The sequence below is a fragment of the Nyctereutes procyonoides genome, unplaced genomic scaffold (genome assembly GCF_905146905.1).
Source record: "Nyctereutes procyonoides isolate TBG_1078 unplaced genomic scaffold, NYPRO_anot_genome, whole genome shotgun sequence".
Classification (NCBI taxonomy): domain Eukaryota; kingdom Metazoa; phylum Chordata; class Mammalia; order Carnivora; family Canidae; genus Nyctereutes; species Nyctereutes procyonoides.
This window is the reverse complement of record NW_026575134.1, coordinates 14,075,589-14,094,716: the sequence shown is the minus strand read 5'-3', so window position 1 is coordinate 14,094,716 and position 19,128 is coordinate 14,075,589. Positions and strand designations below refer to the sequence as shown.

The 19,128-nt window shown below is 40.0% G+C and overlaps 1 long non-coding RNA gene across 1 annotated transcript in view; it reads left to right on the top strand.

Annotated features, from left to right (window-relative positions):
* LOC129494376 (uncharacterized) overlaps window positions 1-19,128 on the top strand; it is a 153,546-nt gene that overhangs the window by 43,937 nt on the left and 90,481 nt on the right. The gene's annotated exons all lie outside the window — the stretch shown is intronic.

Here is a 19,128-nt window from a genome sequence, read left to right as displayed (position 1 = left end):
CCAGCCTGAGACAATAGAAATGCTTGATATTTGTCTGGGTCAACCTTCAAGTATTGAGTCTTCCATAATGTGAGACCATTATTGAATCCATCACCTAAAATGCAACTACCTTGGATTGCTGTCAGCAGGCTACTGCCTTCTAGGATGACAGGCAACGCAGAAAGCTAGAGCAATCCCGATTGCCTAGAATGTGTGTTCTTTACTGCGGGATGCAGTTTAGGAATGATCAGTCACTACTGATGGCTTGAGTCCGTTCTTTGCTCAAGGTTGAGTGGGGAGGCCTGGGGTTACTGGACTATGTGTCCTCTGGTTTCTGTATTCAGAATTGTGAGTTTCTAGTGAATTATGACTTCGGTTTTTGCATGTTCTTTATAGTCCTTGGTATTTCTAGTCCTGCATTTAACATTGTTAGGAACATATTGTCTGGGCAGTCCAGGTGGCTCAGCGGTTTGGTGCCACCTTCAGCTCGGGGTATGATCCTGGAGGCCCGGGATCGAGTCCCATGTCGGGCTCCCTGCATGGAGCCTGCGTCTCCCTCTGTCTGTGTCTCTGCCTCTCTCTCTGTGTGTGTCTCTCATGAATAAATAAATAAAATCTTAAAAAAAAAAAAAAGGGAACATATTGTCTGATCCCTGTATCCATGCGTTTTAAATGTTTCCTACCTTCCCTATTCTCTGCTGCTTTGGATTGACATCTTTTAATTCCTCAGCTCTGTCTTTATCAGTTCTTTCCAATAAGTTTTCACCTCTGCCTTTTGGGTCATGCAAACTTGACCTAACTAGCAGTTAGGTCATTCCTACCCCCTCCCTGGACTTTATTGGCTCTTCATTAAATTCCTGGCCCTTTGTTGCCCTCTAGTGGCCTCTCAATGTATTGCTTTATTTTATATCACTCAAAGCAGTTGTTGAGAGGACAGTTTTAAAGGATGTGGTTCATGACTGGCATTTCATCTTTGTCCTCCATTGTATTTCAAAAACAATTCTGCTATTATCCTTATTAAAACAACAACCCCCCCCACAAACAACTTACATGACTTATGTGAAGAGAAATTCATCTTGCCCTTCCAATCCCAAGTGAGTCCATGCTACTTTCTTAAAAAAAGATTTTGAGAGCTAGTCAGACCCCACAGGTTTTCTCTGTCTCCCTTCCCTAGAAGCTTTGCTTTCCAAGGAGAATATTCAAAATCCTACTGGATTTGACACCTGCTGTGATACAGGCAATAGGTGTTATCTCTCACAAGCATCTCCTGATCCTAGCTGGCTTCATCCAGCCCTGGGTCCTGGAAGGATTAGAAGTCTCTTGGTGACCAGGGCTAGTGGGAAGGCCACTTCTTCATGCCATCCCTCAGGGCCTACAACCTTCCTCTTGGAACTCAGTTCTTGGGACACTTTCTGGAAGGTCAGAGTGAGTTTCTCTTTGCCCATTTGGGAGAGGTAGGAGGCGGAAGTCAGTCTTAGGACAGGCTGGACACTCACCCTTGTTTTGCCTTCTCTCAAGGCTCTTCCCATGAAACCTCACACCATGGGGGCAGATCTAAGTGTTGTGGACCTGGAAATTTAGATAAATTGTGTGTGTTCTGGGGTGCTCTTTGAAGAAAACAACACAAAATAGAATAAATATTAGGTATGAAGGTATTTAGAATGAGACATAAGTCATAAATTAAACCTTTTTTGAGGCTAGCCAATATGTCACATAAATCTAGCAAAATAACAAAAGATATTCATTGCCTGCCCAACGTCCCTTCTATAGTACTTTTTTCCTATATTCATGGCTGCTTACTCTTTGAGCACATCTTTGTATATAGAGGATTTTATGATTTGTAAGAGGTGACAGACGGATGGTGCTATGGATTGGATGTTTCTGCTCCCCTTAGATTCAGGTGTTGAAGACTAATCCCCAATGTGATGGTGTTAGGAGGTGTAGTGGGAGGGGATTAGGCCTGAGGGCAGACCCATCATGAATGAGATGGGTGCTCTTATAAAAGAGGCCTCAGAGAGCTCCCTTGTCCCTTCTGCCCAGTGAGGACAAAAAGTCGGCCGTCTATGAACCAGGAGGCGGGCTTTCACTGGACGTGAATCTGCCAGCATCTGAAGCTTAGACTTCTCAGCCTCCAGGACTGAGAGAAACAAATGTTTGTTCTTCAAGCCACACCATCTCTGTTTTTTGTTTTGTTTTGTTTTTTTGTTTTTGTTTTTCTTTTTGTTTTTTTGCAATTGCCTGAATGGGCTAAGACATACATACATTGTTCCTTTTACCATGGTTTGATCAAAATTCCTTTAAAAAAAGTTCAGAAAAGTTATTTATAGCTTCATAATTCATTATTGGTAATGTTATTTAGAACTTTACAATTAGCCTGTAAAACTTGGGAAATCTCAAACAAGTGTCTTCACATATGAGTTATGAATGCTGGAAGAATTTTCCATAGTTAAGCTTCTGGTTCTCTATGTTTCAAAATTAGTTTCTCTCTAACTATCCACATGCTTCCAGAGCTGGGCACCATAAGGCATGAGCATATGGTCAAACAAATGACCTTTGGGCCCCCAGGTCATGACCCTAGTTAAGTAATCACGATAGACGGTAGGAATATTCCTGAAAGACATTCTTGTATGGGGAAAGTCAACAACAGCTTAGCTCTATATGGAAGTAACCGTAAATAACCTAAGTATATCCCACTAAACTCAAGCCATGTATATCCTCATCTTCTCTTTAGTTGGATCCCCAGAGCCTGTGTTCACTTCAACATAACTGGCAGGAGAAGTAGGAGGGGAAATCAGAGTGGAAGTGACACTGGTCCTAACCAATTGCAGCTCAAATATCTTTCTTTTGCAAATTATACAAAATCATGCCCATGTAAACCTGTTATGGGGGCCTCTCCCAGTGCCTGGCAGGGGTCCATGCAGGTAAGGGACCTGAAGACTAAAGTCGATTTATTTGATTCATGGTAGATACTCCCCTGCTTTTACCAGTCCTTCATGAGGAATTTCCTCCAGCCTGGAATGATTTTTCATCATCTGTTTAGTTGGGGAAGAATTCCTCTGTTCTCCTGTCCTTTAAATCCTTGTCTATGTACTCCTAGCATGGGCATTGAGCTGAGCTTCTCATCTCTCCACTGATATCACCTCTGTGGGCTTGTCCAAAAAATTCTGAGTCATAATAGCTCTTTTTGACCTATTTCACTGGCCCTCCCCACTGTATTTTACACTTTTGAATGTTTTCCCTTAAGGAAACAAGTCCTTTGGCTTCTGTGGCATAACCCTTGCCCTGCACCTGCTCTGATTTCCTCTCCCACTTCTCTGTTCCTAAATGTTGATATTACTGTAGTTTCTATCCTTTCCCAGCATGTCCGTCTATGCAGAGCCCTGGAGTGATGCCACCCACTCCCACGATGGCAGCTGATACTCCTGTGCTCTGGGTCCTGAAGCTGTGTCTCAGCCTAGTAACTATCCATTTGGGGCTGTCTCTTTCCCTAGACTGTGGACTTGAAGCAGGGACCATACGTTATTTAAGTTTGCATCCCCAGTACCTAGCAGGTACTTAATAAATGTCTGCATGAATGAGTAAATTAAGGAGTGCTAGCTAGTTAGACTTTGGTTACATATCAAGTGGGGATGCCCAGCCATGTATGAAGTACTATATACAGAGTGGAAAACACAGCAGTTCCATTCAGCAACTTTTAGTCATCCCATTTAGCTCTTCATTGGGGAAGGGAAGCCCTAACATGGGAAGAAATGAAAATAAAAGAACCCAGCAGCACATCAATTCTCTTTCACATGGAGATCAAAATAAAGACTGCAGTATTTTCATTAGAAATCCCTGGAAACCACCCTGTATGGCCTTCCATTCTAAGTGATTCTGAAAAATTTATTTTAGCAGTCTGGTGAATGAAGGCAAAGAGATGTAGAATTTCTTTAAATGCTTTTTTTTCCTGTTCATTTACAGCTGACAACAACTTCAAATTTTCTTAGACTGACATAGAAAATTGGATGGTTTTTCTTTGTGCGACTAATAAAGTGAATTATTTAATCTGTTTTGAATATATTTTCTCCTTGAAGTCTGATTGTATGCCTAGGCTCTGATTAAGCACACTGCATAAAGAAAAAAATGTACTTAAGAAATTCTTGTTTCTGAATAGCACTAAAATCTAGTTTGAATTTTTTAAAACTTTTTTCCAAGCAGTTTACTACAATAAAAAACTGGGAACTTTTTTTTTTTTTAATTGGGAACTTAATTGAATTGGTATAATATCTTTCAGGTAATAAAATTTTCTTAGGCTGTATAATCAAAATTCTCTCTTGCTAATATTTTAAGCTTGTTAAAGATTTGGCTCCAATTTTGTTACTCCTTCAACAAGAGGTCAGATGACTCCCATACACCCACTTTTTAAAAATTTAAATTCATCTAATTAACATAACAGTATATTATTAATTTTCGAGGTAGAGTTCAGTAATTTGTCAATTGCACATAATACCCAGGGCTCATTACATCATATGCCTTCCTTAATGTCCATCACTCTGTTACCCCATCCCCCCACCTCCTCCCCTCCAGCAATCCTCAGTTTATTTCCTATGGTTAAGAATCTCTTGTGGTTTGTCTCCCTTTCTGATTACATCTTGTTTTATTTTTCCCTCCCTTCCCGTGTGCTTCTGTTTGGTTTCTTAAATTCCACATATGAATGAGATTGTATGATAATTGTCTTTCTCTGATTGTCTTATCTCACTTAACATAATATCCTGTAGTTCCGTCCACCTCGTTGGAAATGGTAAGATTTTATTTTTTGATGGCTGCGTAATGTCCCATTGTGTGTATATATATAATACATCTTCTTTATTCATCTGTCGATGGACATCTGGACTCTTTCCGTAGTTTGGCTATTGTGGAAATTGCTGCTGTAAAATTGGGTGCAGGTTCCTCTTTGGATCACTACATTTGTATCTTTGCACACCCCCACTTTTTAAAGTAAAACTGTAAAAATCCTTCAGTGACTGAGAAATCTAAAATTCTTTGAGGAAGTTAGTAGCATGCACAGGTTGCCTTTCTTGGAGGTTAGAAGTGTCAGGAATAGAAAAAGAAGGGTATTGTATAACAACTAGGAGTTCTCAGTGTCCAGAAGGTGGGAGCCCTAGAAGCTGTGGGAATCAGCCCTGTGCCTGCAAATAGCTCTAGGAGGAGCCCCGTTCTCAGGGGTGGTCCCCAGTCACTACCAGCAGCATCACCTGGGAATTTGTTAGAAATGCAGATTCTAGGCCCTCACCCCAGACTAACTTTATCAGAAATTCTGGGGGTAAGGCCCCACCATCTGTGTTTTAAAAGCCCTTAGATGATCTGGAAGCGCAGTTAAGTTTGGCAATACCTGATTTAGAGGGAAGTGGAAAAGCCACTGTGCATGTGAAAATGTTCTGTTCAAAAGATAATTAGTGAAATTTTTGTTAAAAATAGCAGGCAGTACTATACACATTATGTTTCCCAAAGCAAACTGATTTATCTGACAGTTTTTCTCCGGGTTGAGTGACATCCTCTACCATGACTGGTTGCTGAATAGGGTACAGAAGACCTCCCCACTTTATCCACAGGTGATAGATTCCAAGACCCCCAGTGGATGCCTGAAACCATGGAAGTACTGAACCCTATGCATACTATGTTTTCTTCCTATACATACATGCATGTCATAAAGTCTAATTTATAAATTAGGCACAATTCAAGAATAACAACAATAATAAAATAGAACAATTATAACACTATAATTATGAAAGACATTCTTGTATGGAGACAGTCAACAACAGCTTAGCTCTATATGGAAGTAGCTGTAATTTTTAAGATTTTATTTCTTTATTTGACAGAGAGAGCATGAGAGCACAAGCAGGGGGAGTGGCAGGGAGAGGGAGAGGCAAACTCCTTACTGAGCAGGGAGCCTGATGTGGGGCTTGATCCCAGTACCTTGGGATCATGACCTGAGTTGAAGGCAGACACCTAACCGACTGAGCCACCCAGGTGCCCCAAATCATTTGCTTTTCAACTAAGTAACTGAAACCACAGGAGGTGACACTATGGCTAAGGGGTACATTCTAAGGATGGTTTAGAAGGAAAGATTACCAAGTCTCTGTATTGTCTTTGTTGTAGTTTCTCAGCCATGGACGCATGATAACTTGTCTTTCTGCTAAAATTATGCAAGTGCTTGTCAGATTTTCATGTCATTTGTGTATAGATACTATTTTCTTTGGCATTGCAAACAAAACAACATCAAACTTGAATTTATGGTTTGCCTTTAAGTGAGCTAAACTTATTTTTAATTTCCAGTTTTTTCAAGCTTTTCCTTCTGTGTTCATGGTTGGAGCATTAATAGCAGGTCAGACAAATTGCACTCCTGATGGTCTAGTTCTATTCACTATCGTTTTTTTGGCAGTGAAGTTCTGAGTTTGGCATGCTCTCACACTGACACAGGCATGCCAAATTAGCTGAGAAGAAGAGCAGAATGCCAGAGTAAATCCAGGCAGAAAAAAAAGCAAAAATATCGTCAAAGATCCCACTGAATGTGTAGGAGTACTGGTTGGCTTACACATCCACTCCAGGGAAAACTTGTTTTGATTACCTCACCATTGCCATTTTGGTTTTATTGATGATGGTGTTTGTTTTAAGTATGTATATTGACATTTTAGTGAAGGACTCCTTTGGGCTACATGCAAGTTGGTTGAAACCCTACTCAAACTGATTTCAGCAAAGAGAAGTCTCATAACCGAAAAGACCAGAAGTATCTGTGTTCAGGCCCAGCGTGGCTCCAGGGTCTCATATAATGTTATGTTAGACAGTCTCTTAAATGGTTCCCAATGATCCTTTTCTCCTGGTATGTATTCTTGCCCGTGTAATTCCCTTACCTTGAGTGTAGGTTGGACCTAGAAGCTTGCTTCTAACAGGTAGCATATGACCGAAGTAGTGGGATGTCATTTCTGAGATTAGGTTGTAAAAGGATTGTGACTTCTGTGTGGCTCTAGGACAGTTGCTTGCTCTCACTGTCCTAGAGCTCTTGATCTGGGGGAGTCAAGTCGCCATGTTGTGAGTCGCCCTATGGAGAGGCCCAGGTGGTAAGAAACTAATGTTTCCAGCCGATGGCCAGCAAGAACCTGAGACCTGCCAAAGGCTACGTGAGTGAGCTGGGACATGGTCCTCTGTGACCTGTGGACAGCCATGTGAGTGCAGCGCTTCCTCCAGTGGAGCCTTGAGAAGGCTGTAGTCCTGGTCATTATATTAGCTGCAGACCTAGAACCACCCAACTAGGCTGCACTGCATTGCGGCCCATCGATTACTGTGAGATAATCAATGCTTTACAATACTGTGTTTGGGGGTAATTCATTACATAGCAATGAGTAACAGGTACAGATATTCACCTTGGGATTCTCACCCTGGCTCCCAGCGATGCTCTCCTCCGTGTGGTCCTTCGTTACCAGTAGAGCTTCCTTATATGGTGTCAGAATGGTGCTGGTAGCTCCTTTGAGGGAGCTAGACTATGAGTTGACAACCTTTCTCCTTTGCGTTGGATAAAGGCAAGTTCTTGGGATTCAGTCTAATAAAACTGACTCGGGTCACTTCCTCCAGGCACATTTAGCATTACTTTTTCCTTATGCTGCTCCCTCTGGTGGCTGGGAAACACCCGAGTGATTATAACTGGAGGGTTCAAGGTTGGTCTACCTAGCTGCCCCACTTGGAACCTCCCTGAGTTGGAGTTCTATCTTAGGCTAAAGGTGATCCCAGAGTTCCGTCTGCTTGTGTTTTTGTCATAGGTGAACCTCCAATAAAATCTAGGTGGTGGAACAGAGCACAGATGACTCAGATGAGATAGTGCTAAGTGTCTTCACTGGGCATCAGTTTATTTATTGACTATTATCTGCTAATAGCCATTATACGTCTGTTAAAGTGTTCATACTTATTTTTATTTTCTGTCTTCATGACTAGTTGTTGACTTGTGCGTATCAGCCTTCTGGGCCCAGTACGACTCCTGAAATCATAGGAATGTACTGCATGTTGTTTGCTGCAGAAGTTCTCTTCGCCATGATTCTCACTGTTGGAACATTCTTCTCTAGCTCAGCCTTTCTTTGGCCACGTACCAGGTGTGAGCAGTAGAATGTTATAATCATGGGCCAGGGCTTTACATACATGTCCTCTCTGAGTTGTAGCTTCTTATAGAGCGGAGTTTTTAGTACCTGTCTTGTAATATAACTATTAAATGACACAAAACGTGTGTGTGTGTGTGTGTGTGTGTGTGTGTGTGTGTGTAGTCCCTGCAACATAGTAAATGCTTCATAAATCCTCAATAGAACTAATGTTACATTACGCTTCTTCAAATACAGAAACCATGAACCTGGCACTTCAGATAACCTAATTAGCTCACCATCTTCTGAACTCTTGTAGTGATATATCTTAGTCTGTAATAAACCTTTTTTCTCAGGGGTGGGGTGGAAGTGGGGAAAGGGTAGCCACATTATACTGTTCACTTGAATTTATCTTTTTTAAAAAATATTTTATTCATTTATTCATGAGAGACACACACAGAGAGAGGCAGAGACACAGGCAGAGGGAGAAGCAGGCTCCACGCAGGGAGTCCGATGTGGGACTCGATCCTGGAACCCTGAGATCATGCCCTGGGTCGAAGGCAGATGCTCAACTGCTGATCCACCCAGGCATCCCCTGAATTGATCTTTTACTGAAAAATGAAAAAGACCTACCATGTCTTTTTTGAATCTTTTGCTTCATCCAGTAGATGAGTAGGATGTGCACTATGTTGGATGATGGATTTGCCCAGTGAGTGTTCTGTCACTCAAGACATTGAAAAAACCCAGTCTACACTCCTTTTGGCTGGTATTGGCTGATTAATCAATCTGAGCTCTTTGTTTATTTAGCCAGCTGCACATGCTCCTAATTGTTCTGATTGTCAGCCCACATAGCTGACATAGCTTCAGATTCTCCTCCTGGATGTCATGAAAGTCGTTTTCAAATAATTTGTTAAAATTCATACCCTATGCATGATCTGCATTATTATAACTTTATCAAAAAAGCAAATGAAAGGTCTCCTCTCTTCTACATCATCAGCTGTTTTTTGGTCAGGAAGAAGTCTTGAGAGGCAGGTGCCTTTTTCACTCGTGAATGATACTACTGCTGATGTGTAAGGGTCCCTGCTATTCCCGTTTTTTTTTTTCCCCCAACACATGGTATTATCAGAAGTTGTTTTTGTCAATTTTCTGAGGGTAGAATGGTTTATTATTATTATTATTTTTATTATTATTATTAGAAATCCTTTACTGCTGAGATTGAGCATGTTTTCATATTGACAATTTGGGTTTTCATTCCTATAGGGTTTTTTTTTTTTTTTTTTGCCTGTTTGCATTTTTTGGTCATTTTTCTGAACTTTGATTTTTTTAATTTAATAATATATCTTGGAGATCTTTTTATACATATGCATGTGTGGAGTGAATTTTGTTTTTTAACAATTGCAGAATGTCTCATTTTAAGGATAGAGCATGATTTATTTAACAATTTAGGTTATTACCCATTTTTAAAAAAGATTTTTATTTATTTGAGAGAAAGAGCAAATGAGCCGGGAAGGGCAGAGGGGGAAAGAGTCTGAAGCAGACTCTGCACTGAGTATGGAGAGAGAGAGAGAGAGAGAGAGAGAGAAAGAGAGAGAAAGTGAGTTTTAAGCAGACTCTGTTGAGTGTGAAGTCCAGTGCAGGGCTTGATCTCACGACCTTGAGATCATGACAAGAGCTGAAACCAAGAGTTGAATGGTTACCCAACTGTGCCACCCCAGGTGCCCCTGCATTTTATATTACAACAAATATTGCTGAACAACCTTCCAAAAATATTGCACCAGTTTATACTCTTCCTTCAACGAGTTTCTTTTCCACTGGGATCAGGAACACGCTCTCTGTGCTCTTCAGCTGACTCGGCCATTTGTACAACTAGCAGTTAGCATCATCACTTCTGTCTTTTCCTTTATCATTACCCGAGTACCCTCCAAGGTGAGATGATCTTCTCATGGCTAGCTTCCCACATGACTCAGGGGCAGATGACATTTTTATTTAGCAAGTATTTATTCTTCCTTCATTCCTATTCTTTCTTCCCACACCTTCACACCCTCATGGGAAGAGTATATAGTATATTTCCTTATCCCACTAATTTTGGACTGGCTACATGACTTGCTTTGGACAGTAGAATGAGCATGTATGAGACAAGTGCAGAGGATTTTTTTTTTCTTGTTTCTGTTTGTTTTTAATTGAGATTATTTTTTGTTGAGCTATAACTCATTGCATATGTTTAAAGTATAGTGTACTGATTTGATACATTTACATATTGCAGTATGATTACTGCTGTGACATTAGGTAACACCTCAATCATGTGACCTAATTTTCATTTCATTTATTTTGTGTGGAGAACATTAAGATCTTATCTTTTAGAAATTTGAAGTTCAGAATGCAGTATTATTGCATATAATCACTTTTGCTGTGCATTAGATCTCCAGAACTTATTTATCTACTAGTTATAAGTTTGTACCCTTAAACATATCTCTCATTTCTCTACCCTCCAGTCCCTGATAACCACCTGTTTTGTGCTGGTCTCAACCTGTCAATAACCAGTGTTGTGGCTGAACCAGCCCTTGTGGTTCTGATGATTTTAAGATGTTCTTTAGAACCATCAGGAAAATTTTGGGGGGAAATCTTATTACTTAACAGGACCTGGAAATTACATAGCCTACTTGGGGCCATGCAGTGGATTTGCAGGTGGAGAGAATGTACACAAGCTTTGTTTTTATTGGAATGGAAGCTGGGGGCCTAGGGCTTTGCATGCTCATTCTTTATTGGTGAATTTAAAACATAAGAGCAGAAATTTAAAGCTCAGGAAGAGAAGAAACAAGCAGCCCAAATGATCATACAAAAATCAACGAAGATCTAAAACAAAGGAGCCTCAATGGGGACAGGTGGGCTGGCTCTTTATCTTGTGATATAGCTGGCAATGTGTTTGGGATAGCCATCTTTTAAGTGAATTCCTCTCTAAAGTGGATGTCTTGGCAATATATGCTTTAGTCAGACACTTGAAAGTACAAAAAGGAAAAAAAAAACCTGTTAGGGGCTACACTACAGTCCTCTCTGATGCCAAGGCATAGGAGTCAACAGAGAGGGCATTAACCTCCTGGATACCTGATATGCTAACATCAGGAATAGGGTGCTTTGTAACCTAGAAAATATATATCTAAACAGGATTATAGTAGCAAAGCTTATAATAATTACAAAGGCAACAGTCTGAAATCCAGTGTATAGCTATTGTCTCAAACTTGAAAGGTTCTATAATGAAACTAAGTCTGTGATCTCAGGGACCTAGAATTTTTCAAAGATTTAGGTAATATTGGGAAATATTTAACTTATGTATGTATGTATGTATGTATGTATTTATCTCTGAGAGATGGGAGAGGGGTAGGGGAAGAGGGAGTGAGAGAATCTTAAGCAGGCCCCATGCTGGGCACGGAGCCTGATGTATGGTTCAGTCTCATGACCTTGAGATCATAACCTGAGCCGAAATCAAGAGTTAGACATTTAACTGACTGAGCCCATCCAGGTGCCCCAGTATTGAGAAATATCTTAACATCTTGGGGCATTTGGTGCAAGTTTGAACCTGTCCTGCGTTGGTAGATTGTTCCATATCTCATTGAACTAGTCTCTCACTCCTGAGGCTAGGTCATTTCAGTTAAAGATTGTTCTCCTTTCAGGAGGTGGTAATGCTGTTGGGCTCCCAAAGTTAGGCCTTTTAGGTACAAGTATTTGTATCAGGTATCTAATAAGAGACTTTTCTGTGGAAGCCAAAATCAAACAAAACACAAAGGTTAATGATCAGAGCAAGTTATAATCCCAGTGTCTGTGTTCTGAAGGCAGCCACCCAAGAAGATTTCTAGATGTCGGACTACAAACTGGAAGCATCTTCAGATGGAGGGAAGGCAGAGAGTGGCAACCTGATAGCTTTTCCTGGTCTGTAGTTTGAATGTCTCTGGTGATCTTTCTTGGTGGCCTGCATAGCAACAGGTGTGAAGATTGTCCATACATGAGCTGTTGTGATTTCTCTGAAGTTTATATCAAATTGTTCAATGTTAGCTTGCATGGCTTTGGGAAAAGGGCAATTTTAGTGCTCGGTAATTCCAAGTCAGGGGGTGGGAGAAAAATTGGAGACATTAATTTGGAGAGTTGTAGCTAGATATTGGAGAAAATGAGAATTCAGCAGCTGGTCCAGTTTATAGGCAGAAACAAAACCTCAAAGACAAGTAACAGGACCAAAATTTGATATCCACAAAAGTGTACTATATAGTTTTCCACTGAAACATTTTTTTTTCTCTCTACGGTTAGTTCTGTTTCTACCAGAGATATACTACGATGAATTTATTATCAAAGTATGTCTAGTCTCATGAACTTTGGCCTGATTATTTACGTAGGCCCTTTATTGACCATACAGGCTCCTTTAGGTCTGCCTTGCTGGGACTTTTCTTGAGGAATCTCAGATTGAACTCTTTTTTTTTTTTTTAAGATTTTATTATTTACTCATGAGAGACACAGAGAGAAGGCAGAGACACAGGCAGAGGGAGAAGCAGGTTTTATGCAGGGAACCTGATGTGGGACTCGATCTTGAAACTCCAGGATCACGCCCTGGGCGGAAGGCAGACGCTTAACCCCTGAGCCCTCAGTTTGGCGTCCCTCAGACTGAACTGTTAAAAGTTTTGACTCCTAGAAATTTGTAATATAACTGGAAGTCTGGAATTGTGATGCCTCCAGTTTTGTTTTTCTTTTTTAAGATTGTTTTGGCTATTCAGGGTCTTTTGTGGTTCCATACAGATTTTAGGATTGCTTATTCTAGTTCTGTGAAAAATGCTGGTAGTATTTTGACTGGGACTACATTAAATGTGTAGGTTGCTTTGAGTAGTATAGACATTTTAACAGTATTTGTTCTTGTCCAGGAGCATAGAATGTCTTTTCTTTGCGTCATCTTTAGTCTCTTTCATCCATGTTTTATAGTTTTCAGAGTACAAGTCTTTTACCTCTTTGGTTAACTTTACTCCTGGTTAACTTTATTCCTAGCTACTTTATTATTTTTGGTGCAATTATAATTTAATTTCTCTTTCTGCTGTTTCGTTGTTGGTGTAGAGAAATGCAACAGATTTCTGTACATTTGATTTTATATCTGGCGATCTCATTGAATTCATTTATCAGTTCTGCTGGTTTTTTGGTGGAGTCTTTAGGGTTTTCTATATATAGTTTCATGTCATCTGCAAATAGTGAAAGTTTTCCTCTCCCTTACTAATTTGGATGCCTTTTATTGCTTTTTGTCATCTGATTGCTACGGCTAGGTCTTTCAGTACCATGTTGAATAAGAGTGGTGAGACAGGACATCTTTGTCTTTTCCTGACCTTAGGGGAAAAGCTCTCATTTTTTTCCCCTTTGAGTCTGATGTTTGCTCTGAGTTTTTCTTACAGGGTCTTTATTGTGTTGAGAAATGTTCCCTCTAAACCTACTTTGTTGAGGTAGGTTAACAGGATGCAGGTTCCCTGTAAACAGCATGAATGGATATTGTACTTTGTCAAATGTTTTTTATGCATCTATTGAAATGATCATAGAGTTCTTATCCTTATTGATGTGATGGCTTACATTGATTGATTTGCAAATATTGACCTACCCTCTTAGTTTGCTAATATTTTGTTGAGGATTTTTGCATCTATGTTCATCAGAGATATTGGCCTATAGTTCTCTCTCTTTTTTTTTTTTTTGTGGTTTCTCTATCTGGTTTTGGTATCAGGGAAATGCTGGCCTTATAGAATGAATTTGGAAGTTTTGACCTCTTCCGATTTTTGGAATAGTTTGAGAAGAATAGATAACTCTTCTTTAAATGTTTGGTAGAATTCACCTTCACATGGGAGTGTTAAAGTTGGGGCTGTCAATGTAGAGTCCAAGCACTTTTCTCATTAGCGAGAAGCTGGGATCTCATGGCACTGCTGTAGTGGGGTTTATGGCGAGAGTGTGTCTCAGCCTTTCCTGCCCATTTGATGTATTTTTTTCACTTGCCCAATGTGTAGGAGTTGCTCAGGTAGTTTCTGGCTTTTTAGAATTCACCTGGGCTTTTGTTTGTTAGGAGTTTTTTGATTACTGATTTAATTTCATTGCTGATAAATTGCACATCTGTTCTAATTTTCTACTCTTCCTGTTTTAAGTTTTGGTAGTTTATATTTCTAGGAATTTAACCATTTCTTCTAGGTTGTCCAGTTTGTCAGCATATAATTTTTTATAATATTCTCTTAAAATCATTCATATTTCTGTGGTGTCAATTGTTATTTCTCCTTTCCTTTGTGATTTTGTTTTGAATCCCCTCCCCCCTTTTTGATGAGTCTGGCTAGAGGTTTATCAATTTTGTTGATTTTTTAAAAAAATATTTATTTAAAGATTTTATTTATTTATTCATGAGAGAGAGAGAGAGGCGCGCAGAGACACAGGCAGAGGGAGAAGCGGACTCCATCCCAGGTCTCCAGGATCAGGCCCTGGACTGAAGACAGCGCTAAACTGCTGAGCCACCTGGGCTGCCCTAATTTCTTTTCTAAAATCACTGAACTCTACTTCTGAAACTAATAATATACTATATGTCAATTTATTGAATTTAAATAAAATAAAAAAATAAAAAATAAAAATTTCTTAAAAAAATTTTTTTAAAGATTTTATTTAAAAAAAATCTGCACAGCAAACATTGGACTCAGACTTAAAACCCCCAAATCAAGAGTTGTATGCTCTACTGACTGAACCAGCTGGCTTCCTCAATTTTGTTGATCTTTTCGAAGAACCAGATCCTGATTTCACTGATCTATCCTTTTAGAATTCTTAACCCTTAATATTTTAATTTCTAATGAAGACTAAGAAGTGTAAGCAATTGTGAACTGTCAGGCCAGCGTTTTTTAGAGTGGCAAATTTATGAATACATTTCAGTATTTCTAGGAAGACACATTTCCTCATGGTACAATTCTTCAGTGTGGCACAAACATGTTTACTAGTAGACCTAAATATTTTTTAGTTCCTTTGAATAAGAGATTAAGAGTAGATAAGCTTGTTTAGCAATTAATGTTTTAGTATTTTATCTTATTTGGAAGCGATCTAAACATTTAATGATTTTCCACCATTTAATTGAGCAAAACACTAAGGGTATAAATTACCAAAGATATTTGAGAACCTATTTAAGTAGACCTATCATAACACATTAATTGTTGAAAAGTTTGCTTAACAGCTTTTATTTCACTTACATTTATTTAATATACTTGATCTTAGTTATATTTAGATTACATATGAAAATCTCATGAGACATTAAAAGAGCTGTCCATCAGCTTATTTTTCTTGCTGACAAAAATTTTTTGCAACAGAGATAACAGGAGCTTATTTGGCTTGTAAACACAGGTAGAATAAAAGTTGAATGTCCCCATTATATATAATGCTGATAACTCTGAAGACATGCCTATTTTAATTAAACCAACAAACTTAACTCTTATTTACGAGAGATTTTCCTAGGCCGTGTGAACTTGAAAAACATTTGGGTTAGTTTCTATTACATTTCTGAGAGTCTAGAAATATTTAATTGGATGAATGTTTATTTTTCTTTAAGCCAGTTAGATGGAGATGTTTTACAAATTAAATTTGGCAGTACCATACAGAGGTAAAGAGGAAAAAAAATCACATTATACACATATTGTAGTTTATACATATACATAAACATGCAGACAGACACAGAGACCCTCTAGCTTTCATTTTTAATTTTAGCTGTGAATCAAGTACAATATAAACAATAGTAGTTTGTAAGTTACATTTTATTTTATTTTATTTTTTTTTAAATTTTTATTTATTTATTTATGATAGTCACAGAGAGAGAGAGAGACACGCAGAGACATAGGCAGAGGGAGAAGCAGGCTCCATGCACCGGGAGCCCGACGTGGGATTCGATCCTGGGTCTCCAGGATCGCGCCCCGGGCCAAAGGCAGGCGCCAAACTGCTGCGCCACCCAGGGATCCCTGTAAGTTACATTTTAATCCAAATTGTGTCTGGCAGACAGAACAAGCTAAGGTTACCCAATCCAACGGGTAAAACTTACTAATACTTGTGGAGAAGATTTTTAAGACCTGTATTTGTCTTTGACAAATAACCTTAGGAGGCAAGAGATCTTTATATATAAAATTTACTTATTTAAATATTTTATTCGTCCATTTGATAGAGACAGAGCACAAGCAGGGTGGAGGGCAGAGGGAGAGAAAGAAGCAAACTCCTGCTGACCATGGAGCCTGATGTAGGATTTGATCCCAGGACCCTGAGACCATGACCTGAGCTGAAGGCAGACGCTCAACCAACTGAGCCACCTAAGAAACTTTGGCAGTTCCAATTAACATGTAGTAGTGTCGCCCAGTAATTAGGGGGAGCACCTTGTAGAGAATAATTCTCTGGAGTCAGGGTCAAATGGGGTCTCTTTAGGGTTGGAAATGAAGAAGGGGTCATTTGGGTCACTGTGGTCACAGAAATGACCAACCTATTGAACCATACCAATCTTGTGCGGCAGGAGATGGACCTCATCTAATGTTTTCCACTTACTTTGAGCCTTAGCAGTGATCATTATGATGGAAGGATGGGCTCAGCCCAAGACAATAAATATTCAAGTTGAGAGAGGGAGGGCCCTGATTCAAGTATCCATGGCTCTGGGGGCCTTTGTCTTCCCTTCCCCCTCTAGAGGCCTCGATCACCCTGTCAGCTTTTCCCTTGGTGGCCCAGACATCTCCTCGTGAGGCATAATTTTTAGTTTTGCCTCATTCATTTCCCCGTAGGAAAGCCTAGGGGTCTCAGGATCTATGGTATCTCAGAGGAAATGAACATATAGCCAAGGTGGATCTTTAAGAAAGTCATGGAGTTTAGGGTCTTTAGAGATACCACCCAGTTTATAGATTTTTGCCTGCCATGATGGACAGTTCAGAACCCATTTCAAACAAGCAAAAAACCCTGAAATATCCAGTTGCTCCCCCTCTGTCCTTCCTGCTGCATGAAATCTTTAAGAAAGCTTTGAATTTCAGGTAAGGCAGTTTTTGATCTGTGTTTCTGCTTCTTTATTTTCTCCTGTTAATCTTATGTGTTGTTACTGGAAAGTTTGGGGTGATGTCACTGTGGGCCCTCTTCATAGGTAGTCACTTTCCTTTCCAGGATGTCCCAAGAGACCTCTCTGGGCTTGGTATCCACCTCCTCTAGTATGCTACACACACGGTCTTTGGGAAAAAGCTCTTAGGCCTCTGGAGCGTAAACTAGAGTCTTGATGTGATGTGCATGTCAGTGAGCAATGCTCAGTGAGCTTCGTGGTGTTTCCATTTATCAAGCTGGGGTATCTCTTCAGGGTTCTTAGGAGGTGCTGGCACCAGATGTTCAGGACATTTGTCCACTTATTTTTTTTTTTTTAAATGACATCACACCAGCGATTGGACCCATAGTATCCTACTGGGTCAGGGGACGAAGAGTGACAGCAGTGAGTGAAGTGGTGACATGGGCCATAGGCTTCTGTTGTATTTTCTCTCTGGTGATGCCATTGGCTTCCAGTTGCAAGGCTATTTCACTCCTCTGGGTTCGGACATGTAGTCTGGGCACGACCCACTGACTCAGTGGTTGGAGGCAGAGGTCTTTCATCCTCCTCACCTATAGGAGACTCTTTTCCTCATGCTTTTAACCCAGAGCCTCGCCTTGTGCAGTGACAGTAGCCTTGGAACCCAGTCCATCCTCTTTGGGTCTTCTTGGCCTTGAGGAGTGAAGGATCCTCATGCACATTAATAGCCAATTAAGGCCTTTATAATTAATGGTCTAATCCCCTTGTTAGACTATATACCCTTGATCATGCTGCTCAGGGAAGACTGCTGGATTATTATGGCATCTATGACCTTTTGGGTTGGATGCTGCAGGCAGCATGTGATGAGGCAATGTGCCGAAGCACGTAGCAGTGCCATAGACCCCCAGCAAGTGGTGCTCATTTCCCAGATGGTGTTACCTACCTGAGTTAGGTGCTTAGTAAGCAAGTTGCAGCTAAAGGGCATTACCCTTGGTTAACTGAAAGGGCAGTCATGCATTCGTGTTGACTAAGGCAATTATTTCGTGTTGCTGTCAGCCTGTCAATAACCAATGTGGTGGCTGGATTAGCTCTTTTGGTTCTTAAAATTGCAAGACGCCCTTCAGCAATAACCTATCAGGAAACTTAGGAAAAAGAAGGTTTATTACTTACAGGATCTGAACGTTGCACAGTACGCCTGGAGCTACACACACATACACACACATAGCACAAGCACACAGGCATGGGGTTCTGCTTTTATTAGAGGTAGAGGGTGGAGGCCTACGGTTTCATGGCCTCCCTTTTTATTGGTGACTTTAAAGTGCAAGAAGAGGAAAAATAAGTGGCCCAAATAGTTATCAAAATCAATTAGGAACTCTGAAATAAAGGAGGTGTGAGGAGGTGGCTTGTCTCTTTATCAAGTCCTATGGCTGGCAGTGCATTTATTTGAGATAGTCATCTTTGAAATGGATGAGTTGGCCATCAAAACTTAAGTCAGGCACTTGCTTTACAAAAAAGGAAGAAAAAAAAAAAAACCCTCAACTGTCAGGGTGTGCACTAAACCACCACACTGCTATTTCTATGAGTTTTGCTTTTTCAGATTCTACATATGAGATCATGCAATATTTGTTTTTCTCTGACTTATTTTACTTAGCATAATGCCTTCAAGTTTCATCCATGTTGTCACACATGGATGTATGTGACACATCCTTTTTTCTCACGGTTGAATAACATTCCACCGTGTGCGTGTGTGCGTGTGTGTGTGTGTTTGTGTGTAAGCAGATACCTTTTGGATGTCCTATTTTCATGTCCTTTGGATATAAACCCAGAAATGGGATTGCTGGGTCATATGGCATCTTTATTTTTAATTTTTTGAAGAACCTTTCTAATGCTTTCCATAGTGGCTGCGCCAATTTACATTCCCACCAACAGTGCACAGAAGTTTCCTTTTTCTCCACATCCTTGCAAACACTTGTTATCTCTTGTCTTCTTGATGATAGCCATTCT